Genomic DNA, 17371 nt, shown 5'->3' with positions numbered 1-17371 from the left:
TAGTGCTACACTCAAAATCTTGCTCTAGTCAGAAGAGAACACCATACATAGAACTAAGAATTTGCTGCTAGTCCAGTGAATATTTAACAGTTTCATTGTCCAAGAGATCTGATTAACTTAGGGGGGTGGGGTAGGAGGTGGGGGGGGGGAAACCCAAAAAACAAACTAATAGTGCAATTTAACTTGTTATACAGAAAAATTTTTAGCACTATCATTTTTTCCTGTGTGGTCTTGTGTGATGATAACACTTTAGAGTCTGAGGCTATAATGATGTATAACCACTGAGCAACTAAAATTACAACTATGGCATGTGAAATTCATGTTTCTGTAGATGTCAGAGACCACAGTCTTACTTTTAAAGTAATGGTGTAATTTGCACCTTTACATTGCATAGGTGCCTGTCATACACTCTGAGAGAGTGCACAGTGATTTCTGAATGTATATGAACATAACTGGACCCTCCATAGGTAATGGCACAATGAGTGGAGCTATTTCATACCTGCACCTTGGTCAAATTCTGACCTAAGCAATTGTCAAAATGTGGAAAACTATAATCCTTACATATGTAACACGTGCCTTGAGCCATGGTTTTCTGGAATCTGCCTAAACAGACTATGAAGAACATCAGTCCCGTTCAGTAATCCATCTTCATAAATGCATATCTCTCATCTCAGCAATGCTATACCTATAAATCTCCAAAGTTACCTGAATTAGTTGAACAATCATGCAGGGTCGTGTATTATAAACTTAAGTCACTTTTCAGTACCTTGTCAGCTTAAGGCCCCATGATTTCCACTATTTTCTACATGTCTTGAAAGACCCCCAGTACAATAATTGAAGGTGCAGTCTTCACAGTCCCAGTGGTACAGAGCTATTCTTACAGGTATTCCCATAGGTCCATTCCCATAGGTGATTGTATCGTATGCAATACAGCTTTCCACAGGAAATATTTTATACCTGGGTGATTCCCCTTTTCTTCTTAGAACACTCAAAATTCTGTATTTTTAAAACTACAGAAAGCTTCATCCAAGACAAACATATACACATACACATTTTTGTTAGGAACATTGATATTCATGGATTTGAAAGAACTAATCTGTCTTCACATCAAGAAACAGGTTTTCTCTTGCTTAGAGATAAATCCTTTAGCTTGGATCCTTGGTCTCCTATTACTCAGGTTTATATCATGCTCTTGTTTTTAAAATCAGCCATAGCATTTGAGTTTAAAGTAGTATGGCTTTCAGTTTTCCTGTATGCATGTAGCTTAATAAAATTATACAGTAAAGAAAACTAAGTGATATGCAGCTTAAAGTGTGAATACATTTGGAAGGGATTGTTTATACTATGCTGTGGAAACTAAAATGAGCAAATATTATTAATAGTTATCTAAGTTAGCCAGGCTGAAGCATTTCCCTCAGTATGAGTTTGTGAGGATATCCAGGATTACTAGCTGCACTTCTGTTTCGTGAACACTTTACACTGAAGTACATACTACTGCAAGAACTACTTAGTAAGAAAATTTACTTCCTATTATTAGATATCTTTATTAATCTTCCACCCGTTTTTGTTTTGATTTGATTCCAACTCTTCTTTGCAGCAAACAGCTAAATATTTATTTTTTAAATCCAAATAGCAATTTCCACTTGCAATATATTAACTACCATCGTGTGTTATATGGGTAACTTGGTTTTCCAAGTTAATGCAACCCCAGCTCCATTAGAGTAGTTTAAGCACAGATGGATCTCAGTCAGTTTTCCTCGGTTCGAAACAATCTTCCTTTTTGAGATCTCTTTGCGCCTTCCGTTTATCTCTCAAAATTCTCCCTGGATATCTGCTTGAATATCCGGCTTCTTTGTTTCTTAGCACTTCATTCTCCTCCTCTGCCTGCTTGACCAGCACAGCCCTCTGAATTGTGCAGATCACAGCCTGTGCCAGGTGTTCAATCTTTTTGCATCATATTAACTTCTCAGGCAGCATCCAGGCTTGTCCTGTAGTTCCACCAGGACAGCAGGCTATCCCCAGGGATCAGGCTCTTCTTTGGTGTCTGTAAAGGTGAGGCATAAGCAATCAATTCCCTTTATCCTTTTGCCAGTCTGGTAGGGGCCTTGTTGGAAACGTTGTCCCAATATCACCTCTCTTTCACAGTTTTCCCATGTTGTTTCCCTGCGTGTTCTAGGTCTGACTGTTTCCTTACTATAGTATTTCCTACCACTGCATATGCACATGGACGACTTTTCCACTTCTGTTCACTTTGTCATCCCCTTTTTGTCACTTTTACCAAAGAAGAATATTTTACACTAAATGCTAACCAAAAAAAAAAAAAAAAAAAAAAGCTTCTGAGCCATACACTCTCATGATTTTTTGTTTGTTTGGTTATTTGTTTTTCTTTTTTACCATTATTTATTATTCTCTAAGTCACTTCTTCTCTCATACGGATTGCCAGCTCTTTCTGTACTATGCCAGTGTGTATAGGCCCCAAAACTAAATGCATTTTTGTGTCCAGGTCATCCACTACAAGATCTTAAAATGCACTCTCGTCCTAATTCAAGGCCTGTCTATCTCTGCTATGCACAAAACTTTGAACAGAGGCTGACAGCTTTTTTTGCTTCTAATACATCTCTGCTTTCTTTTGGCTTGTGATCAGTTACCAGATGATACAATCTTTCAAATTCTGCTCCTCCTTTAAAGCTCATACCGTGTTACACACGCACTCACAGTTGCTGCTGCAGGAACTGGCTGATTTGGACAAATCTGTACCTCAAAGACCTAGTCCCTGCTGAATATGCCACTCCCTCAGCTCAACTGTTTCTTCTAAAAAGGAGAGGAGGGCAGATATTTCTAGGAGCAGAGAAGACATGTCAAGTAAGAAGTCAGATTAGGTTTTCTCTTTGATTCCCCTGTCAGTTTACCTGGTTTTGTCCTTTATAGGTAACCATAATAAAACCACTGTACTCAGCTGCATCAGGAGAAAGGAGTAGAGATCTCTGATCACACAGGACTGTGATTAGAGGCTTTTAAAGCAACAACCAGCAAACTTTGGGCTTCCATTCAGTGTCCACCTGTCACCATCTTGCTCTGACTTGCCTTCTATTTTTTCCTCTTCCTTTCAGATTTTCAGACACTAGCGTTATCCATCACAAAGACTGCCTCCTAGCCAGGCAAAGTTTGCCTGGAGTGAGTCACAGCCAGATCATAGAGTGATGTAACTACTGTTTCTCTGCTTTCCTTGGATCATTAGCGATCCTGAAGTACCTGGGTTGCCCTGACTTCATCTATTTTACAGCAAATGAGGTAACTGCCTGAACACAGGACTGCACACTTGCTCTATTCATTCCCAGTTTTCTATGGTGACTGTAGGCTTCCACCTACAAAAATTTTGGCAGAGGCTTGGTTGCTCACCAGTGTACTGGAATTGTTCACAAACAGGTTTGCTCATGTTTTTTACTGATTTCTTACACTCAAAATCTTGTGTACTACACCATATACACAGTGCTTAGAGTTTACTCTTAGTCCAGTAAATATTCTAACAGTCTAAATTATCTGATTAATGCAGAAAAGCCTCACTTTTCTGATGCTGTAGTCACCTTTCCACAATGTACCTCTAGGTCCTGAGCTTGGCAGTCTTCCTGATGCAGATGATTGAGGGGGCTTGCTTTAGGACAAGTCTTCAGCCCCTGAGGTCTTCATGGGAAGAACAATGGATGTTCCTGTTGCAGGATTCTAATTCCTCAGTCTGGGGTACGTTTGGTTTTGTTTTTAAACTTTTTCCTTGCACCGTCTGCTCCCATCTCATTGATTCACAGCTAGTTCCCATATTACACAGTATCTTGACTCCAGGGCTCTCAGGAGATATTTTACTCCACTATTATACAAACATTTACTCTCCTAAAATCAGTAGTTTCAGCAATATAAAACTGTGATTCTTAGAGGAGAATCCAAGAGACAGGTAAGAGACAGGTTGATTTTTCAAATTTGCAGTAGTTTTGCTGGAGTGCATAATCAGCAAAGCTGTATAAAACTAGAGGTCATTGCATTGTTAAGTTCAGATTTGTCATTTAGCTGCTCGGTTAAAGCATCTATAAATGGAAGACATCACGAATATTTATAATGATGCAATATAAAAGTCTGTTTTACAGCCTGTCTGCAATTTAGTAGTTTGTCAATATAGAATATAAAAAACTTAAACCCAGTAACTCTTTCAGTTTGTTCTGTTTTTGTAGAATTTTCCAAATTTATGTTAAAATCCCAACAGATGTTACAAAAAGCCTTATATCTGTGACTGTTAAGGCCATGAGCAAATATGCTGGTTGTGCACTACTCTATTACATTAGCCAACTGTTGATAAACATGCTGTAGAAATACTGAAATATTCAAAATGCCGTGTTCTGGGGAAAATTAACAACTATTTTTATGTTGTCCTTTATTCCAGCTCTTTTTCCTCAAAGAATTTGGAATAATAATAATAATAATTGTGGAAAGATAAATGATAATTATATAGTGTTATATAATATATTTTATTATTATTATATGATAGATTTTCATGTATTGTTAAATATATATATTGATATAGATATAAATTTTTACCTTGACATCAAACTTTTATAAATTTAACATTTTTTTCAAACAGTGATACAGTTCACTGTCTCTGGTCAATCAGGTTGATAGTAGTCAAAAAGTAGCCATAATAGTACACTATAGTAGGAATAGTACACTATAAAGTAAAAATCTTTTAAAAATCTTTGATGTCTTACTGCCATTAAAGCTTAGTCTCATAAACCACACCAAGTCCCCTCCTGACATATTTCTGTTGGTCATTATCTGGTTCTTTTACTATTTACAGTTAAGGCATTAATTTATGCAAATAAAGAGATTTCTTCATTCATAAGCTAATTGTCCTCACTGCCAGAATTTTTTGTTCTGTTTCCTCCTTCTGTTGTTTCAGCTGCACACAGTTAAAATACTGAATTACTCTTAAAATCCATGATTTATCTTTTGCTCCTTGACCTATGGACTCCTTCAGCTCTCTCCTCAGTAACTCCTGTGTTGTCATCTGATTCAACACCTGCACAAGGAAAACTTACAGAGGGAGCTGAGTCATTCTCTAAATCGGGACCATCCTCCTCTGAACACAAAGTGCCCTCTGCAGCACTTAAGGGCAAGTATTACCTGTGTGATTTTACATACACTGTTTTAGCTTCTCTTCCTTTAAATTACTTGTGTGTCTACCTGAAAAGCACATAGTTTAGCTGTATCCACCAAAATTTTCTTTGTATCTGTATCATTTGTGTTACATAATGCCAAAAGCTTATTCATCCTTCTCACTTCTATGTTCTATTTCCTTTGGGGTTTTTTTCATTTCAAAATAGACTTACATCTTCACTGGATTGTTTTTCATACATACATGTAATTTCTGTGAACTGTGACTACTTTGCTGTCATTCCTCGAGTCTCAAGGACCATAACCTCCTGTACAATCACATCATTATTCCAATCATTCCATTAAAAGATGCTCACAGTGAATATCAATCTGGCTTAAGTCATCCCTTATACCTAGCATTTAAATAACTGATTAATGAGGACATACATCAGACACCCTGAAAAGGAGGAAAAAGCAAGACCAAGTACTTATGTCTTATTATTTTCTTAGCACTATAAAATACCTTACACGTTCTTTGCGTTTTTAAATGAATGGACTTGCTTCCAGTCTTGTCTCTGTGCCTACCAAAAATGTATGCTCTGGTAGGTTGAAGCCACTCTAGCTCTACTACAAATGATTAGAACTATGATTTTTTCATGTTTATGTCCAAGTTGCTGGGTTACTTGCTGCTCTGAATAAGATTTACAGGAAGACTTCTTAAGAGCTCTGTATCTGAGTTGTATTACACTGCTTGAAATAAAATTCTTCAGCACATTTCTCCAATATAATTCTTTTCATGTTTGAGGAATTCTCCTGCTAGCTCTATTATTATAAATGTCTTTATGAAGTTTGTAATAGCCTAAATTAGTACTTTTTTAGGGTTTATTTCCTGATTCATGCGCTCGTATCTTTATCTTTTGCCTATCACAGGTTTGGGGTTTTTTTTGTTTAACATTGATTATTTTTTCTCCTTCTTTTTTACAGTAAGTCTTGTGGCATTGATATCCTTAAGGAGCTTAAAGTTGCAAGGAAGAAAACAGCCACATGTCGATGGATGAGATTGGCTTTATGATTTCTTCATGATCTCATTGCATGTTGATGAAGGGACAGGACTGTGAAATATGAGATGCAAGTATCATCAAAATGTGTCCCTGGTATTGCAAGGAGTGCACAAGGAGCCATTCCTTTTCTGCAAAATGAAACATGAGCATTCATAACTGTAAAAACCAAAGCCACTGCCATTATGTTTCCTGTTTTTCTAATTTCCTTTCAATAGCATGAAGCATAGATATTCCTATTAACAATTAAAAAAAACCCAATAATAAAAAAAAAGCAAACAATACAAGTTATCACCTCTTGTCTCTGTTTTTTCTTAAGTCTAGAAATGTTTTGCAAATTTATCTTAAAATATTAGTCCAGTACTTTGCCCTGGTTTTTCATTTTTAGAATAAACTGAAGTATTTCAGCTTTTAGTGTCTATCTTGCTTGTTCACGTTTGTATGTTAGGGATCAATTTTTCAGAAACATCAAGACCTCTTTCAACACTGACACAGCAGGGAACTGAGGTGGGTTCTGTTGTGTTTCTGTAGCAAATTAAAATAATTTTATTACCTGTTCAATACTCTGAAACATGAAAACAAGTATTTTTCTAAGTTTGAATCAGGTACATTGTGCCTTTCAGTTTAATGTATTTTAAGTACTGCTTTGAGTCAAGTTTGCATGTTAACTGAATGAGGTTTGATTGGTTGTATTCTTTTCATTCTTTTCAAGAAGTCTTTTGCATTTTATATTATCTCTGTCATTCAAAAGTATAAAATCTTCTCTGATAACTTTCCATTGTGTTAGAGAAGATTCAACAAAGCCTTTCATTTCTTTTGTCTTACATTGTAAACTGGGATAGTTAAGGGGAAAAAAAAAGTCTTCCAAGGATATGGTATCTGCCTGTAAAAATAATACTGTGGTTCATGGTTAGAGATAACATGCAGAGGTTATAGCTGTGTGAGCTATTTAAAAATCAAAAGCAGCACAGTCAGAGCATAGTTGTGTTCTGAGGAGCAGTACATAAAAGTTGTCCCTCAGGAACATATCGTTCTAAAGTGTGACCAAATATAATTATTTCATGTGGTGCCACATAATTGAGATGACTTGGAATTCCCCCTCTTGTAACACTTTTGATCTGTCTGTTAAGTTTGACAGGGTAAGGTTAAATCTCCTTCTGCTATCATGTATTGGAAAATACTTCTGGTACTAAGAATAGCTCATTAAAGGTGGATGGAAAGTCTCCTTTTCTAATGTACATATTAATTACCATAACCCTCAGTGAATTTATCTTTGCTGGCAGAATGTCATACCTTGCTGCTGTATCTAAGATACTTGAGTTTCTTGTTGATTAAAACTGTCACTTGCCTGGAATAACTAGATCCAATAAAGTAAAAACATGGGAAGTGGAGCAAGATTTTTTTTTAAAATATACATTTCTGTTCTAAGGAAATCAGCTTTCTTTTTAGAGAGAATTGGAACTGAACACAGGACTTTTGAGTCAGTAAGCTCAGATGATACAATCCACTGTTCTTTTGGACCTCGTATTCCCTCTGCTGAATTTTTGGTTTGCAGTAATGTCACTCATGGCAGAAAACATGTTAGTAGGAAAACTTACTTCAATCTTGGAATTTAAAGTGAGTGATGCCAGAGACATCTGTGGCCTGGAGGCAGAGGCAAAATGCTCCTTTCTTCCTACAATACACGTGGGAAACTCTTGGTAAGGAAGAAGAGCTGGAGAATCTATACATCACCGGTCTGTATGTACATCACTGGATCTGTGTCTCTATTTCCACGGGAGCGCCCTTACCTTTTGGCACATTCCCTGCCCCACACAAGGCAAATCACTGTGTAACCACAGTTTGAGATGTGTGCTACAAGGCCTTCTCCTGTCCAATCTACAAGGATTTTTTGACTCACCTCCCAGGCTGCAGTGCGGGGCGAGTAAAAATATCACAGAACAGGTCAGGTTGGAAGGGACCACAGTGGGTCATGCGGTCCAACCTCCCTGCTCAAGCAGGGTCATCCTAGAGCACATTGCACAGGATTGCATCCAGACTATTCTTGAACACATGACACAGGATTGCATCCAGACTGTTCTTGAATACCTCCAGTGAGGGAGACTCCACACCCTCTCTGGGCAATCTGTTCCAGTGCATGATCACCGGCACAGTGGAAAAGTTCTTTGTGTGCCTCAGTTTCTGCCCATTGCCTCCTGTCCTATGAGTTGGCACCACCAAGAAGAGCCTGGCTCCATCCTCCTGGCACCTCTAAATATAATCCTAAATAATTAGTAACATATGCAGCCTTGTTTAACTTTCCTTTCAGCTGCTGAAATAAGACACTGGTTTTCTCTAAGTGTATGTAGATGGATGTCTGGAGCTTGTGAACCACCAAATGTGGGACTTGTGGGATAACTGTCAGAGCCACAAGGCAAACAAGAAGCTGCAGAGCACTGCAGCTTGTCTAAAAAGTGCTTGTCTCAAATTCAGTTAAGGATCCACTGCTCTTAATAGGAAGGGCAATCCATCTGCAGAGTTTCCAATAGACTGGGCATCTCCATCACATCCATCATCATCACAAAGTGACAAAGTATAGAAGAAAGATCTCAGTACACCTTCAAAGCACATGGCACTAGAGGAAAAATTACAAAATAAAATTTACCCTATCTTATTAGAGCTTGGCCAATTTTTTAGCAGAAAACTAACAACTATTACGTATTTAAATACTTAACTGTGTCCACTCTGGGATTGAAAGCATTAATTCTTTTAGAAACTTTTTACCTAGTTGTTTGAACTCTTTTCTGTGAATTTGAAACCTTGTCTGTGCATTATTTTTTGTCTATAGGTAATCCATAGCTAATCCTAGAATGGCCTGGGTTGGAAGGGACTTTAATAATCTGAGAGTAGAATTTGTATCTTGAAAATTGAATGCCTTTGTTTCCACTGAACTTGCGTGATATTCCTATTACCTGTGGATATCTAGCACACCATCACTGCTAGACATTTTGGCATGACTAGTTCAAATGCTATTTTGAGTTATTTTTCTCTGATGGTCATTTAAACTTTTTTTTGTTTATGTAAGGCTGTGATCATCAAAACCCAAACAGAACATCAAATTACTGAGCATGTTCTTCTACCAATTTGACAAAATATTCACAGAAATGTTTTTAAACATTCACTGACTGGCAGACAGCAATGCCTTTACATCCAATAGTCCTGTCTCCCATGGGATCAGCACAGTTGCTGGACCTTGCTTCTACCTAATCTCCTCAGTGCACAGTCTCTCTGAGTGACAGGGCTCTGCCCACACATTGCCATAGCAGAACTCCCCTGAGACGCTCCCCTTTGAACCTGTTCAGCCTACAGCATCCCATATTCTTTATTTCTGAATATAAATCTCCTTCTCATAAGTGCTTCCCTTAAATGTCTGGATTTAAGTACTTTTAATTCTTCCGAGTTCGAGTGTCTTACACCTACCACTTTTTGTTGGAGCCCAAAGAGGCACCTTTTTGTTTCTAAACTCATTAACACAGCAAGCCAAGGGATGATTTGCCTCTAAGTGGCACTTCTCTCCAGCCTGCAGTGAGTTGCACTGTCTTACAGAAGATAGCAAAATGTTTCTCCATCTGTGGCTTGGTGTAAAGTTTATCCACTCCAATACATGAAGTCATCTTGCCAACAGTATGCCAAGCAGTATTGCCAAGAGTCACAGGTTCCCCCCTTGGAAACCATTGTGTTTGTCACTGCTGCTCTGGGGAGGCAGCCACCAGTCTCTTTCCCAGGCTGGGTTCACCCTGAGTTTGGGTTGTAAAACTTAAAACTGGAAAGCAGGGCTGTAAACTGGAGAAAGGCAAAGTAAGTCATTCCTTAGTGAACAATTCCACCATTTCTCTTTTCATAGCTCGTAATAAAGTCCTGGAAATATTGTCAATCACATTGCAAATCAGCCTGCTTCCTCGGTTCTTTAATAAATTGCAAGCAAATTCATCATGAAAATATTAAGCAGTTGAAGTGAGATATGCGTAACATTCATGAAAGAGTTATTCCCCCATGTTCTAGGAAAGTCAGAAGCATATACCCTGCTTCAGCATAAGGAATGATCCAATTATGACCCTTTACTAGTAGTTAGAGAAACCTAAGGCTGTTTATTTTAACTACTGCACTAACCAAACATGATTGTTTTTACTGCAATGATTCTTGGTAATATAATAGAAGGCAAAAAGGGATTTTTTTTTTTTGGCAGACGTGATCCTTTAGCCACCCTAGGTAGGCATCTTGTGTTCATCTTTCTCAAAGAAACATCTGTAGGAGTAGTGGCAGTCTGAGGCCTCAGAAGAGTTCTCAAGGCACAGCTCACAGATAAGCCAGTTTACTGTAGTTCATTTCCTATCTACTTCATGCCACTCTACAGCATTATTCACTTTTCTCACCCTCAGGACTTCAATTTTTTTTCAACCTGCCCTACCAAAAGGTAAATTACAGACCTTATTTAATCCTGAAGAGCGAGGATGTTAATTGGGTTGAAAATGGTAATGATGCATCTAATTCAGTCTTATCTGCGCTGCTCATCCTGCTCTCAGGACACCCGAGTGCACCTGCATCCCAGAACAGAGGCTTGAACGTGTATTTTTGTGTTACACCCAGCTCCTCCTTTGACCCATTATCAATGGCACATTACCTAGTGCATCAAAATATAGTGCATCAAAATCACAATATTTCTTCTCATTCTATTTCTGAGTAAGATCAGGTATGTGGTCAAGACATTTTTTATATTTATTGCCTCAGTTAAAGCATAATTAGTTCCATGAAAAGGAAGGGGATTAGCCACCTCCACTTTAGCTAAAACCTCTGTCACCTTTACATTTCAGACTTTTTCAGCCATTTCAATTACCAGTCAAGGAGGGGTTTAAGTCTGCAGTGCAATAATACTTGCAATTACTAGTAAATAGCATTTTACAGCATTAACTAGTCTGTCCTTACCGCATCCATTTTCAGGCAGGCAAATAAATGTTATTATCCTCATTTTACAAACACATTGATTAAGTGACTTACCTAAAGGCCACACATCAATTTCAATGTCAGTGCCAAGATTAGCACAGAGAAACTTCTGCATTGCAGACACAAAAAAGTGATCTGTATGATCAAGCCCACCCCTACCCCCCTCTCAGAAACAAACAATCCATTCTTGGTGTGCAGTCTAGAGAGCAATGACCCTCCCCACATCCCCCATGGGCTTTGTCCACCTGGGAAACTGCTCCTCGCTGGTGGCTCAAAATGGTTTCCCAAATAGTTCTCTATCACAGGAAGCTTTTCCGTCTGCCTCCAGTCTTTAACACAAGGGTTGGAAGGCACTGCCTGGAGAACCTTTGAAACTCCCACATTGGTGCCTGAGCTTGTGGAGGCAGAGGGGGAGGGAAGGGAAAGGGGCTCACGCTGCTCCCCAAAGGCGAAGTGAAGATGAGAAATGACGTGAGGAAGCAGCAGGGCCAGGATTTATTAGAAATTAGGATGATCTTTAAGATCTCGTTTTAAGAGATTTTTTGCCTCTCCAACCAAGAAAATTTTCAATTTAAAGTTGTCTACAACAGGTACAATTATCTTTTCTGCTGCTGCTGTAGCTACTGTTTGAAAACTGTGGTAGGTGCAATGGTAACGCTGAAAGTTGGATCTTCAGTTCTAAAATGCAGTAGCATCTCTAACCCTCAGTCTGCTGAGCTATTCGGTACATTATTGTATTTTAAAGCTCCTGCTTTTAAATTTGGAAGGAGTTTTGGATTTGACCTCCATTGCCTGGGTTAGACAGACAGACAGACAGACCTAAGTGACGAGTAACAGACCTCACTGTGTGCATGAACGTAGAGCAAGTAACACCACAGCATGCAAAAACCTATTAAACAATACTGAGTTTCTAATGGTAAAAATCTACTCTGGTTATAGGCAGTTATTTCTAAAGAAGAATGTATGTTGGCTGTATTTGTTTCCCATCCAGAATTAAGTCTCCCTGCCTGGAAAAAAAAAACCAAACAGAGACACTCAGGACAGCACTTTTAACAGCTAATTAAGGCCATCTATGTGTAAGGGTGGCAATGTTTTGTTCTGATTTAGGTACAGGTCAAAAAATCTCCTTGACCCAACTTCTAAATGTGACAGGAAATCAAAATCATCATAAATCTTTTGAACCGTAGTACTATAGTTCATCAGCAGGTAAACAAATCTGCCACTAAAGCCCCTGGTGTCATCTGCCAACACCTGAATTTGACCTAGTCATCCAAGCTGATACTGTGCCAATGATCTGAAAGCAGATACATTGCAAAACTGTCGAGCATTTATGATAGATACTGGTATTTCAGACCAGAGTGCCAGGCGATGAATTATATTCCTAAAAAGCATACATGACAAAGTTAAATTTAGAAGTAGAATTTGGACTAGTTGCCAAGTTTTACTGAAGGTCATTTATGCCTTTTTTTTTTTTTTTTAAACTCATGTAGCCACTCAGAGGAAATGTGTGAACTTAACTTCAAAATACCTCAAATATTAACCATATGAATTATACATTTGCCTTTTTCTGTCTTTTAAAAGATTATTTCTTGCATAAAACTAACATCATTCAATTTATTGCTTGCAAGTCACCTGCAGATTGCAGTATCAGGATTATTCAATAAGTTTATGCCTGTCAGAATTTTATATTAGCTCCATTATTCACTAACAGCAAAAAATAAAGCATCTTTCTAAATGAATGCTTAAGCATGTGTGTTTTCTTGTCACTTCATTGGCTTGTCTTCTGTGCAGCTTTAGTCCTTACTCTTCCACCTCAGAAATACTAAGGTATCACATACAGAAGTGATGAGTTTAGCTGCATTAAACTGTGATAGAGGGTTAACCTTGTGTGGGGAAAAAAGCAAAACATGGCTGGATGGCCAAAGATGTGATTATGTGTTCTGAAGCCTGATAAATATTGTATCATGCCATCGTTTAAGAAGCTCAAGGGCTTCACAGCCTTAATTGCATTTTAATCATGGCAACTCTGTTCAATTATGTACTCTGGCTTCTTCAAAAATAAAAGCACTTCAGTCTTTAAAAAGATATTGTGGTACATCTCACCTGCAGGGCTGCTCCCCTTTTGTCTTCAGTGGTGGTTCTGGGTGCCATGAAATGCAAAACCAAAAGCTTCCGCATGGGGAAAAAATGCCAACCTAACTGAAAAATACAATCAAGAATGAAACAAGAGGAAGTGATACAACAGACAGTAAAATAACGAAAGACAGTGCCTTCATGAAAATGACACCTTCTCTTTAGCACCCGTGTTCTGCAGAGCCAGTAGCACCTAATGCTTCCTGAGGTGCATTACACTGCACAGTGAGCACCTCATTTGAGGTTGATCCTCTGCTAATACCACTGTTGACAAAAAAAGCTTTCTTATGGTTCCTTCTGGTTTGTAATTTATTTTACTGAGCTTCTCATAAACTCTGTGCTACCTCCTCGCTAAAAGAAATTAATGATTTGGACTAGGCACTTCAATGTCAATCTACTAAAGCACTTAGACGAATGCCTATGCCTGTCTTCTGAAACTTTTAGCAGTCTCATTGCCTTTGGTGAAACTTCTCATATTATTAGAGTCACAGGCATGTTTTAGTGTTTCACTGGATTAAGTCTTTAGCCATTTTTCCTTTCTTTACATTTATTTCTACGATGTAGCTTCTTAAATCTCTAGTGGGTTGATGATACTTCAGCATTTTATCATGGTTTTTTTTGCTAGTTTTCACATGAAAAGTTCACAGATAATTCGTCTCTTTCATTCACTTCCAGAATCCACTCATGATTTTAACAAATATCTCAATTCATAGTGTATAATGAAATAGACAGCAGCGCTTTCAAAAGAAGTTAAAATTACCTAGTGAACATAAAGTCTGAGGCAGAAAGACTTATATTCACTTTCAGGAGCCCTTACAAACAAAAGTATTGTGTTTGTCCAGAAACACAATTTGTGCAGGAGCTGTGGGTGAAATTCTCTTTGCTTCCCATGTGTGAGAAGTCAGATTAGCTGGTCAAAACACTCCCTTGTGGCCTTCAAATCTCTGGTGAATATTGAAGCATCAGATCAATGATATGTTATCTTTGTTTCAAAAGAACAGTCCCCTGTGATCATTACTGCTGTGCTAGCTGATCTTTTTAAATTAACACAACACAAAACAATTTCACAAAATCAATTCATATTCTTGTCTCCAAAGTTCCAATTTTAAACATAGAAACAGTGGAGTCAGAAAATGGGCATTTGGAGGAAAATGGTGCCTTATATTTCCCAAACAATATGTCTGTTGTGGGTTGACCTGGCTGGATGCCAGGTGCACACCAAAGCTGCTCTACCACTCCCCTCCTCAGCTGGGAAGGGATGAGAAAGTATAACTAAAAGTTCATGGGTTGGGATAAGGGTAGGGAGAGATCACTCACCAATTAGCATCAGAGGCAAAACAGACTCAACATGGGGAAATTGTTTGATTTATCGCCAATCAAATTAGAGCAGGAAATAAAACTTAATCTTAAAACACATCCCCCCCCCCCACTCCTCCCTCTTCCCAGGCTCAACTTCACTCCCCATTTTCTCTACCTCCTTCTCCCCAGTGGTGCAGGGGGATGGGGAATGGGGGCTGAAGGCAGTTCATCACACGTTGTCTCTTCCACTCCTTTCTCCTTGGGGGGAGGACTCCTCACACTCTCCCCCTGCTCCATTGTGGGGTCCCTCCCACAGGAGACAGTCCTCCCCAAGCTTCTCCAATGTGAATCCTTCCCAAGGGGCGCAGTTCTTCATGAACTGTTCCAGTGTGGGTCCTTCCCATGGGGTACAATCCTTCAGGAATAAGCTGCTCCAGCGTGGGTCCCTTGCAGGGTCACAAGTCCTGCCAGCAAACCTGCTCCAGTGTGGGCTCCTCTCTCCACAGGTCCCTGCCAGGAACCTGCTCCAGTGTGGGCTTCCCATGGAGTCACAACCTCCTCCAGGCACCCTCCTGCTCCAAGGTGGGGTCCTCCACAGGCTGCAGGTGGATCTCTGCTCCCCCATGGACCTCAGTGGGCTGCAGGGGCACAGTTTGCACCCTGGGCTGCAGGGGAATCTCAGCTCTGGCACTTGGAGCACTTCCTGCCTCTCCTTCTTGGCTGACCAAGGTGTCTGCAGGGCTGTTCCTCTCACATATTCTCACTCCCCTCTCTGGCTGTCACTGCACATGACCACTGTCACTGATGGCATTGCCCTTGGCCAGTGGTGGTTCTGTCCTGGAGCCGTCTGGTGTTGGCTCTGTTGGACACGCAGAGCCACCCCTGCTACCTGAACCTTGCCATGCAAACCCAATACACCTTCCATTATCTCTTGGTGCTTTTCAAATAAATGACTTCATGTAACTCACAACTTTTAGAGGGATTTGAAGGTTATTGCATTCCATTCCTTTCCGAGTAGATTGGATACTAAAAATAAAAAGTAATGATTCAGAGCTTACCTTTCCTGAATCTGGAGCTGAAATGGTAAATATTTAATAAGGGAAACTCTCTTCTCCAAAGTTTTGTTCTTCTTTGCCTTTCTCTGCAATAAAAAGCAAAATTAGTTTTCAAGCACATAGCTGTCCAGGTACCACATTCATGGATAATCATGTTTCCATAATACAGATGCACGAAAAAAGCATGTGAGGATTTTTACTGATGATAATACCCCCAATAAAGACAGTGAGAAAATAATTGAAGAGGTATTTTTCACTGTTGAAAAAATCACCCAGATATACAACCTTTCCCTTCATGCAATGCAATGGCTAAATGGACTGAAAAAGCCTGTTACCACATACTTTGCTGTCTTGATATCACTGGAAGATCTGCAAACATGATGTACATATGTGTATTATGCAGATTACAGTAGATATTGAAAAAATATGCATAATATATAAATAGAATTACCATTCATATACTTGAGAGCAGTGGGCACAGTGCAGCATTTGTCCTTTAGCCTTCTTTTCAAACAGGGGAAAAAGACAAAGGCATAAGCCTTTCTTTGCAAGGTCTGAATAGCTGAATATAATTTGTTTCTAATTCCAATTGTTAAAAGACATTTAGCTAGAAGAAAAAACCTATTAGGAGGAAACAGATGATGCTTTGTGCTTAACCAAGCGAACAAAAGAATCTTTTTACCATCATCCCAAGGAGACGCTGGAGCTCCTTTAGAAAATATCTCTCAGAATAGCACAATATCTTTGGCTCAAGGTAAGAGATAAATAAGGGTGCGCCAGCAGGGAAAAATGTGAATAGGGAGTACAAGGGAGGAAGTAGGAATAAAATTGCCAAGCTGGATATTTCAGCTCCCTCTCCAATCATCTTCCCACACTGTCAGATCCACACAGGCCGCGGCTCAGATCCTCGGTCTCCGAATGATTTCAAAGACACTTTTTTTTTTCCCTTAAGATGGGAAAATAATAATTTCTGGAAACTAGCTGGCATAAAACCAGCAAGTCTCCACAAATCTTTATCGATCCTAACAGCTCCCTGCCAAAAGCAAATGCACATACTGTGGGCACCACAAGTCCAAAGGAATTCTTAAAACAGCTCACACATAGGGAATAGCAAGGGTGTTCTCTAAGCCTCACCTCTCCGCTGGGAGCTAACGTGAGCTGGGTTGAGGGTAATCTCAATTCAACAGCCCCTGGGGCTCAGATTACCTACCCTGCTTCTCACCTGGCCTTCCCATGGCAGCACAGCCGCGGTGGAGCCTTGGCATGGAAAGTGTGCTCGGATTGCTCAGTAAATGCACATGGCTCAGAGGCCCAGGGTGCCCACCGTGTGTTAATCCAGCTTGCTGCTCTCAACAAAACCAAGAAAACCAAAGCGTACCTTGAACATCCTCGCTGCAATATAAACTGATTTTCCCTTGTGCTCTGTGACTACTGTAGGAAGACGTTATCATTATCCTTTTGGTCTGCAAAGTACAAGAAGATGCTTTCCTCTAGGAGCATTAAGACAGAGATTTCTATCTTTTGAAAAGCAGCTCACAGAGTACATCAGTAGTAAAAGACGCAGCACAGTCCACAAATACGTGTACATGACCACCATGTGACTTATTGAAGATGGTTTTAAATTAACTCAGGTAGCTACTGCTGAGTGACTGCTGAAGGCATCATGAAGATCAGCGCTGTGCAAAACTCACTTTGGCATCTGGTTTGATA

This window comes from Chiroxiphia lanceolata, chromosome 2, assembly GCF_009829145.1.
Source record: "Chiroxiphia lanceolata isolate bChiLan1 chromosome 2, bChiLan1.pri, whole genome shotgun sequence".
Classification (NCBI taxonomy): Eukaryota; Metazoa; Chordata; class Aves; order Passeriformes; family Pipridae; genus Chiroxiphia; species Chiroxiphia lanceolata.
This window is presented reverse-complemented; position numbering follows the sequence as displayed.